General features: G+C 48.4%; 1 protein-coding gene and 1 pseudogene across 3 annotated transcripts in view; both read left to right on the plus strand.

The window, feature by feature from the left end:
* Iqsec1 (IQ motif and Sec7 domain ArfGEF 1) overlaps positions 1-20,644 on the plus strand; it is a 339,041-nt gene that overhangs the window by 158,165 nt on the left and 160,232 nt on the right. The window lies entirely within an intron of this gene.
* Positions 12,080-12,473, plus strand: LOC130871478 (cytochrome b5 type B-like; annotated as a pseudogene).

Genomic DNA, 20,644 nt, shown 5'->3' on the forward strand with positions numbered 1-20,644 from the left:
TGGTGCTTGGAGGAGCATGGGTCCCAAGGATCAGGAAGCCAATGTTCCCACTGGGGGTCCTGCCTGGAGTTGCCCCACAGTATAGTAAATAAACTACTCTTCACTCTGCAGAAGAGCTTCGGTTTTCCCAGGTGTCAAAGGGAAAGCTCAGAGCCTGTGGCACTTACTGAAATTCACAGATCATCCTATCAGAGCAGAATCTCAGAAACCATCAGCTATATTTACTCTTCCAGGTGGAGAAACTGAGGCTCTGGGACATGGTGGGGTAAGACTTCCCATTGTCAACATATTATCTGAAGTCATAGGAGTCTTATTAGAGTTCATGCTGCTGACTTGGTGTGGGCCCCAAGGAGCCCCAGGAGGCTGAACCCCAAAGCAGTTCCTCTATCCTAACACAGACAGGTGACCAAGTCTTTGAGTTGGCCCTTATGCTCTGCAGTCACGGCTGAGACCCAGTTATAAGAGCCATCCAGCTCACAGTTTCATTTATCAAGGCCCATCCTGTATGGACAGAGCAGCTTCTAGACAGGGAACCATACTGAACCTGAGGTTCCCACAACAGGTAGGGCTTTGAGTGGCAGTGTTCCGTGGACTGCTGTGGTTCTCAGAGCTGTAACCTGCAATTTAGAAATAAGCCAAGTTCCACAATAACTTTATTTACAACAGTAAGCTAAGGGCCATAGTGTTTTATCTCTGATATGCAAACATCAAATCCTCTCTCAACCCAGAATCTAATGGAGGGTGCCTGGAGATTACAAGACACTCATCTGGGTCTGAGACCTTGATTTCTGCCTCACAGAGTGACCTTTCTCGTCACTCTGGGCCTGAGTCAGGGATCTGTAATGTGTAAACAGAGACTGCTTGTTCATTTCCCAGCTGCCCAGACCCAAATAATCACATAGAAACTATATTAATTACAACACTATTCGACTAATAGCTTAGGCACATTCCTAGCTAGCTCTTACATCTTAAATTAACCCATTTCTATTCATCTGTATATCACCACGAGGCTGTGGCCTACCAGTAAGGTTCCAGAGTCCTCCTTCAGCAGCTACATGGCATTTTTTTTTTTTACTCTGCCCACTCTTTCTGTATATCTCTGTTGACTGACAAACTGCCAATATAGGCGAAACAGTCTTTCAAATTTCCTGCCTCTGAAAATGGTCTGTCAGATACTCTAGGCCTTACCCAAAGTTGGTTGCCCAAACGTTACAAATGAAACCTTGGGTGATTGCCCAGATAGCCAGTTGTCTGTGTCATTTCTTGCAGCTTTTGGAAGTTGCTTGATTGCACTTCCTGTTTACTCAGGTAGTATTATTTCCCTTCTCGGGTCTTTGATGGGGTTAAAGACTTAATAGTCATAGTTACTTTCCTCTCATGACTTAGCCAAACCATTTTTAGTATAAGACTTAGACTCCTTCAGACAGGATAACTATTGAAACATTTAGCATATGTTTCTTGTTTGATGTTGTTCATACTGGTTGTAATTCTAATTTTTATGTATGTTTTTGCCTCTTTTCACTGGACAATACTTGATATTTGTTCTTATTGCATATAGGCTTAGAACCCTCATATTTAGACAAAAAGGGAGATGATGTGGGGTGTCCGTCTGTATATGTGTTTCTTTTATTAGATAATGAATAAAGCTGTTTTGGCCAATGGCTTAGCAGATTAAAGGCAGAGATATATAGAGAGACTAGGCAGAGTCAAAGAGACACTATGTAGCTGCCAACGGAGAAGGATGCCAGAACCTTACCAATAGGCCATAGCCTTATGGTGATACACAGAAATAGAGATGGGTTAATGTAAGATGTAAGAGCTAGCTAGGAATAAGCCTAAGCTATCAGCTGAACAGTATTGTCATTAATATAGTTTCTGTGTGATTTTTTGGGTCTGGGTGGCCAGGAAATGAATGAGCAGTTTCCATTTACAGTAATGATGCTCAGCCCTGTGACTGAGAAAGGCTGACCAGGCGATGTTTGTGTATCTATAGGAAGAGCCAGTCACTACTGCTGGCTGTGGTAGCCAGGGTTCCTAAAATACACAGCTTTGGATTGAGAGCCTGAGGAGGCTCTATTGTGGGCATTAGGTTAGGCCAGCCTTACCTGATGGACCAGGCCTGGTTAGAGCAGCCATGAGTATCACTTTCTACCATGCTGGCCCCCAGTGATATTGTTAATGTCCTTCAATAGAAGATGGAGGGTGCTGAAAGAGACTAGAAATGTTAGTGTTGGGAGAGAAACCCTCCCCTCCACTGGACGCTCGCTGCCTTCATTACCCCCGGCAGTGACCTTTGAAGACCTTTCTTGGAATCAGCCTGGGCAGAGGCCTCTCGGCTGGGTTTTTATCTTAATCATTTGCTCAGCAGGTATATATTTGACATGTAATTGTCTTCCTAGGGGAAATTAATTTTCAAGGCTTTGAGTAGTCTTTATTAAAATAGAGAGAACAGTCAGTTCCTGCATTGCCCCCGGATCTTGAGGGCACTCAGCATACCTCTTGAGGGATGTGTACACCATGCTGCTCTTGGGGTCGCTCAGGGTTACCAGTCTGTGTGCCTGGACCCACAAGGTTATGATTTGGGTCCTGACACTTAGGAATAATCCCATGTGACTCTGCAAGGTCTATTTCTCTCTGAGCCTCGGGATCCTGGAAGACAGTGTGAAGCCTGTTGCCTGTTGTTTGAAGTACATGCTTCTGTGCTTCCAGCTTTGAGGCACCAACTGGTGTCAGCCCCACCAGCCATTATACTGCTTCTTCTGCCTCACGTATCTTGCATATAGGCCCCAGCAGGTTCAGGTTCTGCCTCCAGCCCACACCCAATAAATTTACTCTACTGAGCAGACAGAGGGATTCTGTCAAACCTAGATAGTCCATGTCTCTTCTCGACTCAGTGCCCTGTGCAATTTCCTCCTGATTCAAAGCCCTTACATTGACCTCCACGACCATAGTCCTTAGTCAGTTTCTTGGTCTCAGCTCTTCCTTGCTTCCTCTATTGCTCCAGGGCCTTTGCACTAGTAGTATCCTCTGTTTCCACATGACTCCCTCACCACCTGCAAGTTTTTGCTCACATTTTTGTCTCAAGGAGGCCTTCCCTGCCCCCCCCCACCTGCATCTGTAAACTAGCCTCTCCCCTGAAAGGACTGGCTACTGTTTACCGTGAAGATTTAGTCAGCCCTGGGATGCAAGCTGAGCTCTATACAGGCCTGAACCAGGATAGGTGCTGCAGCCATTCAACCTCCCATTGTCTCCTGGGCCTAGGTAAGGGGCAGTTCTATGGGGCTGCATGCCTGTTGTATATCCAGCTTGTCACCTAATCTGGTGTCAGAGCCAGATTCATCAGGCGTGACTCACTGCCCTTTCCTGGGTTGTGCTTTGCTGATCCAACAACCAGAAGTACCTTCTTGCTGTGTCCTGGAAATGACAGCCCCCTTCTCTAGATCTTCTTCAGCACCTTGGAATCAGTCCTGCTCCAGAGCAGGCCCCCAGCCTGTCCTCTCCTTAAGACACAGTCTACTCTGCAGAGGCTAGCTGCACCTGCTGGCCAGGCTACCACACTGCCTTCTCATAGCTGGCCTTGGCCTGACTGTGCCCTGGATGCCTGAAGCCTTGGTACATGCATCTCAGAACACTTTATGGGTGTATAACTGCTCGCGGTTCCCAGGAAGTACCCTATGGGAATCGAGGTCCATTCACTGTCTGTTCTCTTTTTGTTCAGCCAGTGCTCACAAAGCCCCGGTTCTGTGCCCGGCGCTGTGGAGCTCTCCTCTCAGGACTCACCTCACATGCTCCCACAGCCTCACGGTCTCTATTGTGAAATGAGAATGACAGTGACACTGCCTTCACCCATGGGACATGAGGGACCAGAAACCTACAAAGTTTTTAAGGATAGGGCACAGTTGTCTGTTTCAGACTTTTCTTCACACAGTTTCTGTGTGACCATTTCCCTCTGCTCGACTGTGACATGGTACTGATAGTACCCGAGTATTAGGCCTGTGTTCCAGCCATATGCTTACCAGAACTGCAGTGGTCAAATGTATGCAGATGGGCCACAGGCAGAGTCCCAGGACTGGGTCTGCTGTAGGGTCTGGGATAGGTACAGAGTGAGAGGGCAGCTGCCGTGAACATGTGACAATGTTGACGTCCATAACATGACCATCCTCTGGAAACTCATGGGGTTGCAGGGAACTGGGGGTAAGCAGGCAGGAGATGAGATTTAAATATAACTGCTTTCTTCTCCATTCTATCCCGTTTCCAGGTCTGTATTTAATTCATAATGTAATGAGCTGAAGTCCCTAGAGAAAAGAAAATCAGGACTTAACTGGCCAAAGAGTTCCACCAACAAGCCCTGAGGAAGTGACCTGTTCTGCCTTCTGCCCTTGTCATCAGCCTCACTTTGAGAGATAGCTGAGCAAGATCTCTAGGGGTGCAGTGGGGCGCTGAAGGGAGCCCTGCTACTATCCGGCTTTCACTGAGGCCCAGCCTGTGCCTGCCGCTCCAGCTCCTCCCTCTGGGTGTACAGATCACCACTGCTCTTGCCCTATTCAGCCCCATCACAGACCACAGTCAGGTTTTTCTTAATATAACACTACCGCTCTTTGGACTGAACTGCTTTCTGGAAGGAAAAATGAGTTGTTACCAACCAAGGTATATCACTTGCCAGCTTTGGGGATCAGTAACTGAGTCCAGGAGAGGTTACATACTGACACACAGTTGCAGACTGGGCCTGACCAGTCCACTGCCTTCCTCATGGATCGCCTATTCTTGAGGGACAGAGGTCAGGGATGAGGATATCAGGTTTGGGAGGCAGAGAGCCCTGGGCTAAATGTGCCCTTTCCCTGGAGAGCCTTTGTTTCACAGCCTACAAACTGGAGCAGTGACAGACACAACTTTATAGTGGTTCTGGGGTTCTAGAGAGGTAGAGAGGGTGGAATGGGAGAGGGGATCTGGGTTTGAATGAGAATGACTCTCAAAGACTAATAAATCTGAATGCTTAGTCTCTAGTTGGGAGAACTATTTTGGAAAGGTTTAGGAAGTGTGGCCTTTTTGGAAGAGGTATGTCAGTGGGGTTGGGCTTGAAACCACTGAAGGTTTCAAAAACCCACTCAAACCTACTGTCGGCCTCCAACTTGCCAGTAAGTTACAACCTGTCACCTGCTGCTCTAGCACCATGCCTGTTGCCTTGGTCATGGTGTCTCATCACAGCAATAGAAAAAATAGCTAAGACAGGGTCTGAAGGTCATAGGTGCTGCAGACTCAAGCAGCCAGGTTCCTCAGCAGAGTAGCTGGCAGCAGTTCCGTGTGCCCATTGCTTCACAGTGTCCCTGTGCCAAGGGAATGTCTTCTGAGGAATACACAGCAGAGCCAGAAACTGTTTCCACAGCTCTGGGGGCAAGCAACAAGCCACTAAGGACGAACCACTGAGGATGTCCCTCTCACTGCCCAACAGAGCCCTGGAGGATTAGAGAGGCTGGGTTTAGTGAAGGAGATGAAGGATGATATTTCTTCGTAGGGGACGGTTAGAAGGTTAGAAGGATGTCAACATAATAGTCCATACCATGTCCCAGATACCCTCCCAGTTTGGGCTCCATCATCAGGTTCATCACACAGATGCTGGCCACACTGCTTTACTCCTTCCTCTGGCTCTGGGGAGCCAGGCTGTGCTGGACCACACTGAAGAGAACCCCAGCTCCTGTTCATATCAGCCTGTTGTCTGCTTTGTGGCATATGTTTCCTAAAAAGCAACAACACAGAAAAAACAAAACAGCTTTGTTTGCCTTTCTTAAAATTTTTCATCTTAAAATATTTGCATTGCCAGAACAAAATACCATAGGTTCAGTAACTTAGTAACTGGTAAACCCTTTGGAAAGCAGTTTACTAGGTTCGATTCTGGCAGCAGAAGGTCCAGCTATCATGGCACTGACATCTTTGTGAGGGTGCCTGGCTGCATCCTAGCATGGAAAAGAAACAGAGAGGGAGACGGCCATGTACAGAAGGAGGCAAAGCTTGAGTGGCTTCACTCGAAACAACCTGTGTTGCCAGAACTGATAGCCACAGGGAGCCACAGAGAAACACCATCCATTGTGAGGGTGGCACCTACTTCCTATCCGGTCTCACCTCTTGAGGGCCAACCAGAGCAGTGTTGCCCTGCTGGGGACTAGGCATACAAACCTTTGAGGGGCAAACCACAGCCAAGCCTAGTAAACCCACTGTGTAATTTATTACTGTCTCTAGATTGTATGGTGGATCATATGAAGATGGGGTGAAGTCATCTAACATTAGGGCGTGTGACACCAAACATTCAGCCAACTTGCTTTGCTCACCCTCAATTATCAAATGATCTTTAGCTTATCGTGTGTGTGTGTGTGTGTGTGTGTGTGTATATATAGTATATAACTAAATATATAAAACTATATATAGTTATATGTGTATATGTAGTTTTATATATATAGTTTTATATATTTGTACTTTTATAAACATATAAGTATATATAAATAAAATATAGTTATATATAGTTTTATATATTTATAAATAAAACTATATAGTTTTATATATATAGTTTTATACAGTTAGTTAGTTATTGAGACGGCCTCACTGTGTAGCCTGGAACTTGCTAGGTAGACTAGAGTGGCCTCAGACTCACAGAAATATGCCTGCCTCTGCCCCCTAAATGTTGAGATTAAAGAAATATGCCTCCACATCTGGCTATTTATTTATTGTGTGTGTGTGTGCATACACGTTTGCATATGTGCAGATCAGAGGACAGTTTGCAGGACTTAGTTCTTTCCTTCTACCATGTAGGATCTGGGGACTGAACTCAGGTCATCAGGCTTGATGGCAGGCACCTTACCTGCTAAGCCATCTTGCCAGCCTAAATTATTTATTTCTAATGTGTTACCATTCCTAAAATGTGTATCCTTTTAATATGGTATATTCCTGCAATCCCATCACTAGAAGCTGAGACAGGAAGATTAGGAGTTCAAGGCAGCCCTCAAGCTTGAGGCCAGCCTAAACTATACAAACTCTGTCTAAAAAACAAAACAAAACTGTGTATACACATGCATGCGTGCACACACACACACACATACATGCACGCACACACACCAAAACAAAGCAAAAAACCCACAAAAATAATAACAGAAACACTGTAAACCAACAATAATACAGAATTTTTTAGCAGAAACAGGTTTGTAGCTGAAGAAACCATATTTGAACTTCTTCCCTGTGATTCTTTTAAGGGTAGAATGGAAAAGACAGCTCCCTAGTCACTCATTTACATGGCCAGATGCTTTAGGCATTTTCCTTTGCTTTTTAAAATTGCAGTAAAATATCATGGCCACAACAGTTACCATTTTAGCTGGGCAATGTGTGTGCACCTATAATCTTAGTACTAGGAAGGAAGGGACAGGAAGATCTCATGTGTGTGAACAGTCTGGGCTACACAGTAAGACTATCTGGGAAGGGAGGGAAGGAGGGAGGGTTGGAAAGAGAAGGGAAGGGAGGGGAGGGGAAGGGAAGGGAAGGAAATGAAAAAAGCAAATTTAACTATAGTTAAGTTCAGTGGTATGGTTGTTAATATTGTCAGTTTGACAGGATCTAGAATCACCTTGGAGACAAAACTCTGGGCAGATCTGTAAGGAAATTTGTAGATTATGTTAATTGAGATGGGAAGATTCACCCTAACTGCCAGACTGAATAAAAAAGAGGACACAAGCCGAGCACCAGCACTCCTCTCTGCTCTTGGCCCGCATGATGCCTAGTTTTCCCAGCACAATTCACGCGAACTTGTCTTTTCCTTCCTGGACAGTCATCACCTGTGTCAGGAGTCCCAGGCCTTGTTTGTGAGGGTTTCCTTGGTTTTTTTCCCTGACTTCCTATAAGCAGTGCTGCACTGGACACAGCCACACCTGTTTGCTTGTGTATTGTCTGTGGCTGCTTTCTTGAGAAACTGGGGAGTCAGAGTCAAAAGAACTTTTGGCTTCCAAAGCCATGAATGTTGTCGTCTTGCCTGGCCCCATCTGCCCTCCTGGGTCTGTGCTCCTCAGCCTTCCCAAGCCCAATTAGCAGGTGTTTAGCACTACAGTGCCTTTCTCCAAAACTGGGAAGGGGTCAGAATATCACTACAGCTCTCCTCTATACCCTAAGGGCCCAGCCTTATAAAGACCCTCCTTCCTCCAGCATCTGTGGGGTGGTAAAGCTCTGGCAGCATCCTGGAGGTCCCCTGATGCCCTGGATGTCAACTTTTAGTTGCAGAACTGTAGGAAAGTTGGGGGCAAGTCCAGGATAGGTAGCCAGGGAGTGGGACAGAGACACCAGGGACTCACTAAGAGGAAGAGGGATTTACCATCTAATACTGAAGGCTGGGTAGATGTGGAAAGCCACTGCTGTGCTCAGAGGTGAGCACAGCCTCCTCAGAAAGTCTACCCTAACCACTCTGGATAAACTGTGCTCTGTGGTGCCTAAGACTGGCAGAACCTCATTGTCTATCCCCCATTCTAGCGTGGTAGCCCTTACTTACGTAGTCCTCAGACCGTGCAGCAACCTTCCAGTGGTTTTGCAAGTCTTGTTTTGTAGTTAGGAACTTGCAAGGTCACTGTGAGCCCATTTTCTGTTGTTCTTACTGAATGATTGGTGCAACTGGGAAATTCATTAAGAAAACAGGCTTATGTGGCCTCTACTCTGGAGGCTGGCAAGTTCAAGATTGGGTGGTGGCACCCAATGATAAGGACCTAGAGCTGCTTGCTGGAACTGGTGGGAAAGCAAAAGGGTGAGTGAAAGAATGCAAGGGATGTGATCAGGAGGGGGAGCCTTGTCACAGCAGTTCTGCCATGACAGCAGTGTCCATACCCCCCAGAGGCATCAATCACTCATGAGGCTCCACCCCATGATGGAGACCAAGACTCAGTGTGAGTTTGGGGGATATATCTTATCCAAACCGTAGCAGTCAAGGAGCTGGGCAACTCTGAGGCCTCGTGGCCATGGCTGCCTATGTTAGCAACAGCATGGTGATCCCAGTGAGGTGCCTGTCAGAGGTCATTGGGACCTTTGGGAGTGGGCTGGTAGTGCTGTCCAGAGTGCTGGACATCAGGAAGAAGATGCTCGGTCTGTGCATTCACATCAGGGTCCTAGGAGACCCTATGAGGAATGACTGGGGATGATGACAACTCACCTGTGCTTGCAGGTGGCTGCAAGGAAGGGCAACTCTACAGGGAATATCATTCAGGTTCCTGGCTCCAAGAGGGCTGCCTTCTCTCTGCATCCTCACCTGCGTGGAAGGGCTCTGAGACATATCTCCTCGTACAACAGTAATCCCATTGTGGAACTTCACTTTTATGACCATATTCAAAACTTATCTGCTCCCTAAAGCCCTATCTCCAAGTACCAATCTCCTGGTACTGAGGGCTGCCTATTTGAACCCTAAGTTCCATCTGTAGGAGGCAGATGCTCACCACAGAGGGAAGATTGGGGTACAGGCTCTCATTGAATCTCTAACAATATTCCCAGAGCAACACTGCCAGAGAAGGTGAGGTTCTGGGGCAGCTGATCATTCCTTCCTTCTCCACAAGGCCAACAGCAGCTAGGTGCCTCCCTAACTCTGCTTTCTCATTTAACATAATAAGGGCCAAAGGGCCAGGCCAGGTGGTGCAGGAGTCCCTCACTGTGCTGTAGATAGGTGCTGTTGGAGTTAGAAGGCTACATTTAGACCCAGCGGTAGGGAGTTGAACTGAAATCCTGGAGGCCATTGGTGCCATTTGTCTTGGTGTTCCTCACTAGGCAGCCTGTGCCTCTTGGCTCTCATCCTCCTGTTATTCCATAGCTAACCACTATCTGCTTCCAGGCTCTGAGTCCATCTCCATGTGGCCAAGCGGGAGTCCCTTCTTTTAAGTTTCTGAGGAAAAGTGTCTGTGCCACATGACTGATGAAGAGTCTGTAGTACTGTCTGCAGTTGAGCTGTCTCTGATTGCTGCATGGTGGGGGATAGAAAAGGGTCTTGCATTTCAGGAATTAAATGTGTGATCCCGAGGACATGGGGAAGCAGGGAAGAGAGCTGCTTTAGTTCATCTGTATCCATCATATGGGGTGAGTCACAGATGGTCTGGTAACCTGAGGCCTGTACTCAGCTACAAGGGTGGGGAGAGACACAGCTCAGGTGGGGTCATGACCTGGGCAGCAGCCTGCTCTGCATTATCATGACTTGTCCAGCTGCTGAGGTGGGAGCAATGGTCCTCACCCTGTGTCTTTCCAGTTACTGGGTCCCATAGTACTTCATAGTGGGACCACATGGCCAAACCAAGCCACTCACCAAATGGCTAAGAAATAAGAAACAGAGAGGAAGGAGCTGGCATCATGTAGCACCTATATGGAACCACTCTCTTAGTGATCTTCAGGCTTCATTCTAGGTCCCACCTCTAAGTTTCCACCACTTCGAACATTATTCAGTGGGAACCACACTGGATCCACTGTGCCTTTGGAGACTTCCCAGAGCTAAACCGTTGGATCCACTTCAACGAAACCTAAGGCCAAGACTATATGGGCAAGGCCCACAGCAGGACTTGTGAAATGGCTCTTTCTATCTGAACACCTCTGTTGGAGTCATTTGGCACATGTCTGTTTTTTTTTTAAATTTCAAAATAGTTTAGATTTACAGAAAAATCAAAGCAGTAGTACAAACAAGAATAACACCCCCCCACATGTCCAGACCATTCCAAACACCAGGTAAACAAACTTCAGCTCAGTACTCAGAACTGCCCTGCTGGTGGCTACAGTCTCATTACCTGAAGCAAACAAAACACAGGGCAGCAGTGTCACTTGTCCTTGGCAAGTGACAGAGTTTGGATTTGAACCTGGGTGGTATGGGCCCATATGTCATGCACCCCACTTGGTATCCTGATTATTTGTGTTGTGTATTTTACCTTACAAATTAATGCCAGGGGAGAGTAGATGCACAAGGCACCTATGCCCTTGCCCAGCTGCACAGTCCTTCTTGTCCCCTGTGAAAGCATTCACCATGTTGTCCCCAAGTAGGCCAGCATCTCAGGAGATGTCATTCCTACCACTCCTCAGTCCTTAACTCCCCAAAGAATATGCTTTGCCCATACTCAAGGCATCAACATTCATGCTGGCATTGGCCCTGCAATGGCTGCCTGTGCCATCAGTTTGGAGTTGGCATCTGTGGTCAGGACCCTGAAGGATAGACCTGTTTAAATTTGAAGGAGTTATCATTATCACCTGCATTCCTTCCGGTGTCTACCATAATGACTTTCTGGATGCTTCCTGATTGAGGTCATGCACCACAATCTAGTAGAGTTCTGCATTCATGGCACCCCTCCTGCTTTATTTAGGAGGTGTGCATGTTCCTGAGATGCACAGTTCTTATTCAAGGTGTGCATGTGCTCAAGCACTGTATGGCTCTTTCCAACTTGCCTTCCCCCGCCCCCCTTATGTTTGTTTTGCTTTGGTTTTTCTGTGACAGTCTCACTATGCTGTCTTGGCCTCAGACTCCAAGGCTCCAGCAGTCTTCCTGCCCCAGCCTTTCAAGTCACTGGACCTCCAGGTGTTTAAACCTCCCAATATGGCACTGCCTGCCCTGTAAGTCTTGACAGCTAGTGAGTGTATTCAGAGGTATCCAACAGGTTTTCTACCTGGAGTTGCTGAGCTCTTATTCCAGACCTTGATGGGCAAGGCACTTTACCCCAGTGGCCACCCCACACATCACCAAGGCTAACTCCTTGCACTGTAGGAATTCTCTAGAGGTCATCTGCAGGAGAGAGGAGGGTGCTGGGAGACCTAGCATTTAGGGAGGAGCTTGCAGACAGCAGCCTGTGGGAAACGTAGGCGTCCATGTGGACTGAGTCAAGATGTGCATACATTTCCAGCCATAATCCTTCTGCCCAGAATATTCCTGAAGTAAACTCTCAGAGACTAAAGCAAATGTCTTATGTCATTGCTTTATGACTAAAAAATGTTGGCAATGGCCTTGACATTCCAAAATAGAGGCTTTGCCTTATAATGCACATTGTAAGACGTGTAGAGAGGAATCATTAAAAATCAGGGCTGTGAGGAGAGGGACCCAGACCCCATGGCGACCCCAGAGGCCAGTGGCAGTGGCAGGAATGACAAGGGCTGCGACCCCTCCGTCACTTACTACTGGCTGGAGGAGGTGGCGAAGCGAAACTCCGCGGAGGAGACGTGGATGGTGATCCACGGGCAAGTCTATGATATCACATGCTTCCTCAGCGAGCACCCTGGTGGGGAAGAGGTTCTGCTGGAACAAGCTGGTGCTGATGCAACAGAAAGCTTTGAAGATATTGGCCACTCCCCTGATGCCAGGCAAATGCTAAAGCAGTACTACATTGGTGATGTCCATCCGAGTGACCTTAAACCTAAAGGTAAAAAGGATCCTTCCAAAAAGCAGTACATGCAAAAGTTGCTGGGCATATTGGATTCTCCCCGTGGTGGGCACCATTCTGTAAGGTCACTTCACCACCGACAGCAAATCCTCCTGAGGCGACCATGTTGGAGTGTGGGAGCGCATGCTCCTGGAGCGAGAAGTAGACACTTACTGGGAGGCTGCAGCGATGCTCCCTCCTTAAATCTGCCAGTTGTTTTCCTCCCCACTTGGAGCCAAGATGGTTGACCAGATATCTATCCTCCTCAGTCTAGGACCAGGGTCCTTCACCAGCCAGAGCCTGATGCCCAAAGCACCTACTCACATTGTGTCTTTGCTAGGGTTTCTTCTCACTGGCTTCCACCTGTTTCCTTCATTTCAAGAGTTTATGCCTATGATTAGAGTTCTGATGTTGTAGTGACATAGTCTTTGGGGACAATATATGATTTCTCTTACTTTGACTTTGCATTAGATATATTTAAGGGAACAGCACTCTAATTTTGAATCTTTTCCCAATTTTCTTTGAAGTAAATTTATTTTTTAATTCTGATTTAATTTTGCCTTTATCATAAGGAGTTTAATTCATGAAGTTAAGATATGTCTCTCTTATTTAAAACACAGCTCCCAAATGATCTTATTTATGATTATTAAAAGTAAGGGACTGAAAGATATGTCATTGGACAAAAGCAATTGCCACAAAGCCTGCTGACCTGAGTTTGATTTCCTGGACCCACACGGGTAGAAAGAGAGAAGCAATTACCAAAAGTGTCCTCTGACCGCCACACACATGCTGTAGCCCTAGTGTACAAATACACACGTGTTTATACACACAGGTGCACACATTCGGACAGAGCACACACAGGCACAAGTGTGCACTAAACAAATGTTATTGTATTTGTTAAAATGTTTAACGAATTGTTAAAAAATTTTACAAAAAAAAATAAAAATTAAAGAAAAAGGAAAAAAAAGCAGCGTTGTGGGGACTTGAGAGGTGGCTCAGCAGTTAAGCGTATGTATTGTTATTGCAGAGGACCTGAGGTGTCTTCCCAGGACCCATGATGAGCAGCTAACAACAGCGTGTTATGACAGCTCCAAACAGGAAATGCCTCTGACTTCTAGGCATCTGCACTTGTGTGCACAAACCCATACACAGGCACACATGCATACACACAATTATTTGGGCATGTGGCACATGCCTGTAATCCCAGCACTTGGAATCTAGGAGGACTGCCACAAGGTCAAGGCCAGCCTGGTCTATAGAGTGATTTCCAGGCCAGCTATGGCTCCTTAGTGAGAACTTGTCTTAAAAGAGAAAAACAACAGGGTTTTTTAAAATGAGGCCTAAGGGTACTCATGAAATAATGGGCAGTGGGAGAAGCATAGCTGCCAGACGCTCAGGTGTCACACCACCAGACCAGGACAAATGCCACGGGAGGCAGTGGGCTCTAGGTGGAGTTACGGGTGTTTAGGGACTGTTTGTCAGTTCTGTACCGCCTCCTCTCATGTATGTAAGTCAAAGAACCTTAGGTGTCATTCTCCCAGTGCTTTCTACCTTATTTTTTGAGGCAGGTTCTATCACTGACTTGGGGCTCATTGGCCCATTCAGGTTCCAGTGAGCCTCCTGTCTCTGCCTCCCTAGCGTTAGAGTCACAGGCATATGACACAGTGTCTGGGTGCTGGGAACTGACCTCGGTCCTCATGTTAGCAGTCCTCATTTCTGTTTTCTGGGTCTGAACATGGATGAAGCATTGCAGCGGCATGAAGCACTGGTTCTCAGTGCCCACAGCTCAGCACAGCTAGCCACATGGGTATGGTGTGAACTCGTTCAGTGCTGCAGGGAGGGAGCAGGATGCTATGGATCCTCATACATCTTTCTGATCAGATTCTGAGGCCAGCTGATAGGGTTAGGAACCCCATTCCATGCCTATGCCCTCAGATATGAACCAGAACACTAGAGCTGGAAGCCTGGGCTTTGGGTGAATAGGACTCTAGGTTTAGGTAGCCATCAGCAGGGCCAGGGCCAAGGAAGAGGCATCCAGCAAGTAGAAAGAGAACAGAAATTGCCAAGACACAAACGAGGGGACTTTACCAGTCAAGTGTCCACCAAAACCGCCTCTGAAAACTCAGTGTTGAAATGAGTCCATCAAATTCTAAACACGTCCTGTAACTTCTGTGTAGCCTCAAACACATGACTTAACCTCTCTGAGGCTCAGTTTCTTCGTGTGGAATGTGGAGAAGTCGATGAACTGGTCACTGGGAAGATGAGACACAGGAAACATCTAGTAGAGTGTGCTGTCCACTGGGATGTGGTGGCCATAGGGTGGTGGCCATAGGGTTGGTCTCACGACTGCTTCCTTCCCTTCTCTGGATGAACTAGGAGAACCAGGCACTCTAGTTTTCAAAAGACATGAATTCACTTTTCCCTGGTCAGGACTGGCTAGACCTGGCTGAGTGTGGGGTGCTGTTGTCCCTGCCTGTCTAACCCAGGAGTCCTGTCTGCCTAACCCAGCCGTCCTGCAGTCCCCTGCACTCTACCTGCTGGTGCCTCAGTCCTGGCTCCTCAGCTGGGTGACCTGGCGTGCCACTTCACCTCTCTGATTCTCTGTTTTCCTCTGGTGTGGAAGATCGAGTCCTTCCTCCAAGGTTGGCGAGGACAGCAGGGCACAGGTGTGGGGGCGTCCAGATGGCAGAGCCAGCTGCTCTTTGGTAACAGGAAAGTAATGGTGTGGCTTTAAACAAACTTGCCATTCCCCGGCCGGAGAGCCAAGAGCCTGTGGTCTGCTTCCAAGCCTGAGGAGGAAGGAGGACATGATCTATTGGTGCTGCTGAGTACTGGAGGGGGGTTAATTAAAAAGGTGGCTGGAAGATGAATTTCTCGAGACACAAATTGGAAACCAGTGGAAGCTATTGATCTGCTTAATGGGAAGCCGATGGAGTTGGAACAGGCGGTGGCCAGGCTGAGGGAGGACACGTGGACAAGTCCTTCCCCTCAGCTGCCTTCTGAGACTGGGGGCATGGGCAGGAGGGTTGGGGCACGGTCCATCCTGACACCGTAGTAGGGAGCACAGAGACCCATCCCAACCCCTTGTCACCTCCACGAGCCTGATTTTGACAGAGTGACGAAAATCTTCATGCTTAATCCCTGTCATCTGGAAGTTCCTGATTCCTGGGGTAGTGGGAAGGACTAGGGAGGGATGAATGAGGGCAAGTGTGGCAGGCGTAAGTTCTCAGTGCTGCAGGCAGACTCTGGGGGACCCAACAGACCCTAACTGCTGCCCTCCAGGATCACTTAAGTAATGCTAGTAAAGGCAGAGAAGAGGAGACCCCGTGGCTGCAGGTACCAATGACAACTGAACATGAGAGGCATCAGCCGTTCCTCAAGTTCCTAGTGCCCTGACTAGACAGCAACATGGTGGAATGCTACCTGCATGGCCTGTGTGCTCAGAGCCCTGGAATGGACAGGATACAGGCTTTATGAAAATCCTCCAAGACAGGGAGAGAGCTGCACCATGGCTGGAGTTGAGATGGCCTCGTCCCTTATTCCCAGCTGGAATACTCACAAGACAGAGCTTGCAGATAAAACTTGCCCCAGGGGAGGAAGCCATTGCTTGTCTCCGTGTATTGGTTCCTGGACTTCACAGTTTGTCTCTGAGACAGAAATGACAGGTGACTGGACTGTGTCAGTGCCGCTCATATACCCCTTACTCATTTTTCTCCCTCACCCCTCTGGGTCCCTTCTCTGAGCCTGATGTTCCTTCCTTGCAGATAGACCTGCTCACCTCCCCTGCCTGGCTGACACCTAGTGGGGGCACCTCTGTCAATTCCCTCCCCTTGACCTCTGGGCCTCCCTGACTCTTATCTGTCCTTCCAGCAGCAGAGGGAGCTTTTAAACACTGAATCACCCTGTCATTATCTGGTCTGAGACTCCCCCACATAGCTTGCTGCTGCATTTGGTATAGTACCAAACTTCTTCCTAGCCTCCCAGCCTTGCAACCTTACACCAGCAGCCTCCCAGCCCCATGCTCTCCCATCTCTTGGCCTAGCCTTCCTCCTTCCTTACCTCCTTTTGCTCCATTGAGGCCCCTTCTGCCAGTACACCAGCCCATCTCCATCCCTGTCCCTGACCTTGACTCCATGCTGTCCCTGCTGCCTAGACCACTGTTGCCCAGGTCTTTCCCTGTTGGTTGACCTTGTTCAGGTCTCTCCTAAGGCTTTCTCTTCGTGATGGCCCTCCCCTCTGAGCCTTTACAGATGACTGAACTCCCTCTCAAGGCATCTTTTGCATGCACATGTCCATTATTTTTCTGTCTGTCCCTCTTCCTGCTCAATCCCCAGGCCAGGGTTCAATAAACACTTGTAGAATGAATCTGCAGGGATTCTGCTGGGAAGGAACCTGGCTGGCCTGCAGCCCTGGACCCTGCAGGCGTCACCAGCACTTGGTGGCACTGTGCTAAGTCCCCAGCTCTGACCTGAGAATCTGCATTCCTGAAGCCTCTTCAGCCCCTGACTCCAGCTCCAAGCTTCAGAGGCAGAGTTGCCAGCGATTTCCTGAAGATGCAACACCGCTGGGTGGATGAGAGGAAAGCCCCCAGGTGCTGACTCCTAGGGAGGTTGTCACTCTTCCCTCCGCCGATATTGAGGGGCATATAGACCCGAGGATAAAGCATGTGCAAGGGCCCCTGCTGAGGAAGAGTGTTGTGTGCAAGAGATGAAGGAGCCTGCTAAACTGATTTTAGAAGGAGGGACAGAGGGAGACACAGAGGGCTGTGTTCCATTCCCTGCCTGTTCTGTCACAGTGAATGACAGACTGAGAACACAGACACTTGGCCATGCCTGTCACTCCTTGCTGCAAAGCCCACAAGATGTCCCCACTGTTCTCTGTGCAGAACCTTCTGAGCTTCACCCAGAGTACAGGTCAAGTCCTCCATGTCACCTGCCACTTGCTCACCTTTCCTCCGTCTCTGCTCTTAGCCCCCTCTGTCGGGTTACCCTGGCCTTATGCTGTCCTCGGGGCATGTCTCAGGGCCTTCTTATACATGCTGCCCTCTGCTGGCAATGCTGGCACATCACACAGGGGCTTCCTTCATGCATGTTCTGCTTTTACTGGCCAAGGAGGGTGGGCAGAGATTGGAGAATGGGGTTTTGATGCAGTGATAGCACGACTTCCTGCCACTTGGGAGCCATGGTCAGAGATCCAGGACTCTGTTATGTTAGGATCGCCTGCTGGGACGAGAGCCTGTCAGTTCCTGTGAGTCCTAAGAGCTACCTTCACGTATAGGGTGGTGGTAGCTTTTGACCAGAGCCTAAAATTGTTTATCTTGCTTCTCTGAGGTGATGGAACTCAGGTAATGGCCTGTGACCCTGCTTACCCAGGCCACTCATGGCAGCCATGTTGAGACTAAAACAGTGTTCCCCATCTACGCATGGGTCTTTGCAGCTCTTGCCTGTCATTTGTGGGACACTGCAGGTGTAGGATACAGTTGGTAGGATACCTCCTTCAGACTCAAAGCTTGACTCCCTGGGAACCTCTGCCCGACTCCTGTTGTCTTTGTCCTCGATGTCCTGGTCACTGTCTGGTGTCTAAGAGCTTGTGTGGTGACAGCATGGCTGGTTCCTAATTTCCATCCTATAGGATGGCTGTTGAGAGTAGGTAACTGAGAGGATTTCAGGGTGTGTACAGGCGAATCTTTCAGGCCAACTTTAGAGCCTTCTCCAAGAACAGAAACCCCTGGCCCAGGAAGCAAATTTCTTTGTGGATCTCACTGTTTCAGGAACTTTATGAAAATGAAATCTACTACTCTGATCTTCAGAGAGGACTTTATTTATTTTTAGTTTATGTGTATAGGTGTTTTACCTGCATGTATGCCTGCGCATATATTCCAGGAGGCCAGAAAAGGGCATTGGATCCCCTGGAACTGGAGTTATAAAACATTCTTAGCGGCCATATGGCTTCTGGGAACCAAACTTGGGTCCTCTGCAAGAACAGGAAGTGCTCTTAACCACTGGGCCATCTCCCCCACTGAGCTCCGTTATATGATTTTTAGCTCTCTGTTTCCCCTAGCTCAGGGCCTGTGCACAGACCCCGATGCCCCTGCCTCAAACACCATTCCTTGATGTCTCCATGGCTCTCTCCACCCATCGGTATGACTTTCCCCACTCCCCTGTTTAGGTTAATGATACTCTTTCTCCTCCTCATCTTCCTAGCTCATACCAACTTTGCGCTTATTCATAAAATTTTTATTTAGAACAGTCTTCACATCTTCCAGTGTCTAACTTTACATTCATTGGAACCCACTTTCCGTGGCATCTCCTTTACAGTGCTGTCAGTTTCCTGTCTACTATGCTCCCCTCCCCCCACGCCAAATACTTAATTCTTACTAGATTTTAACTTGCCTGCTTCCTTGTTGCTAGTCGACCTCCCTGAATAATAAGGGATTTGGTCTTATCCTCCATTCTGTCCTCAGTGATCAGAAAGATGGCTGTGGTTCATGGTATGTGAATTGAGTGAGAGAAGAGATTTCTGGGGTCCTCTGGAACCCCCTTTATTGTTCTCACCCAACACAGGTTGCAGTGAGGCCATGAGCCACCTTGTGTCAGTGTAGACATGAAGGACATTCTGGGGTTAGCTCAGAGCTGCTCAGCTTTGGTCTCCAGAGCCTGCATGGATTTGGAGCTCCACAGACTGAGCCTCTTCAGGATATATAATGTGGAGGACACTAGGGTAGATGGACACAAAGAACAGATTTGCCCAGCTTCCCAGTGACAAACGGCGGGTGATGAATGTTGGGTCTGTGTGTTATTCATCAGTTTAAAGTTGACTGCACAGCCAGAGAGATTCCGGGGCGGGGGATGCTCTCCTCCTTCTTCCTCATCAATCATCAGCTCTGCAGGCAGCTACTGAAGTGGAGAGAAAGTGGGCCTAGAGAAATAAAGGGCCGTCAAGGCCCAGTGATGTTTCCTTAGGCCCGTGACCTAGGAGTGGGATGGGCATGCAAAACGCCTGGGCCAGTTCCCAGGAGAAGATTGGGTCTCCAGCTGGCCAGATGTCAAATAGAAGAGGAGCCTTGTGCTGAGTCTGGGGTGCACAGCAGGTAGCCAGGCCAAGGCCAGCCCCAAGCCGTGAACTGAGATATGGATTTGAACTCAACTCTGCCCCAGACACTAATGAGCAGTGAGTTTCCTTGTCTTGGGCTTATTGTAGTTTCTATGGGCCAGCCTTCAGGGTGCCCTTCCAGGGGATAGAGGGTATCACAAGACATTGCCTGGCATGGGAGAGGAAATTCTTTTAGGGGGATCTGTTGGCCCTGTGCCTGTCCAGGAGTGTGACGGGGCTAGGACTCCAACAGCTCCACCTTTCTGGGGCAGTCTTCTCAGGTATCTGTGGCTGTGCCTTTGCATAGGTTACTTCCCCTAGGAATATGCTTTCTTAGCTCCCACTCCCAGGAAACTTTTATGCACCTTTTAAAACCCACCTCCCATAGCACCTCCTCTGCTGGGTCTTCCCAGTGGTAAGTCAGCATCCTGCCTTCGGGCTGGATTCTTGCTAGACTGAATTCCCAGTGGGAGCATCTATGCCAGTTACCTACTGTGATGGTAGTCAGTTCTGTTTAATGACTAAGTGAAGGGGAAGGTAACTTCATGAGCAGATCTTCCACACTTGCTCTTCCTTTGAGGTCATTTAAAGACCACCTTTCCCACATCTAAGACCAAAATCCTGAGGGGTGGGGTCCTGGGTGCAGTCTGTTTCGGTGTCTCCCATTGCATGGATGAGAAGAAAACAGGGTCTGGAGGCTGAGCCCACTCTCAGGAGGTTGGTACATACTTGGTGCTCAATAGATGCCCGCACAAATGAGAAGGAAACGTGATGATGGCAGGCTGAGCCCAACTAGGCAGGTCCCACTAGTCAGAGATGCTCCAAGCATTTCTGCCCATTGCTTTGCCTCATGACAACTGGCATCACAGATGTGGTCCATGAGGCAGAAGGTCCAGGGAAGTGGTAGCCGGAGTGGAAACCGACTGGGAACAGAACTGGATTTGCTGGCTCAGCACTTTTCCTTTGGGGCTACAGACACCCCACCTTCTCAGTTCCTCCAAGTGCAGCTGCAGCCCCTCCTACCCTGCCAATCAGACTCCCATTGTCTCCACATCTGCCTGTGCTGCAAATTGCCAGCATGAGTCTCGCTCAGCATCCTCCATGGGAGGACATCCCAGCTCTTTTCCACAGCAGCAGTTCCTAAAAGGCTGGTGATTGCATCC

Source organism: Chionomys nivalis, chromosome 1, assembly GCF_950005125.1.
Source record: "Chionomys nivalis chromosome 1, mChiNiv1.1, whole genome shotgun sequence".
Classification (NCBI taxonomy): Eukaryota; Metazoa; Chordata; class Mammalia; order Rodentia; family Cricetidae; genus Chionomys; species Chionomys nivalis.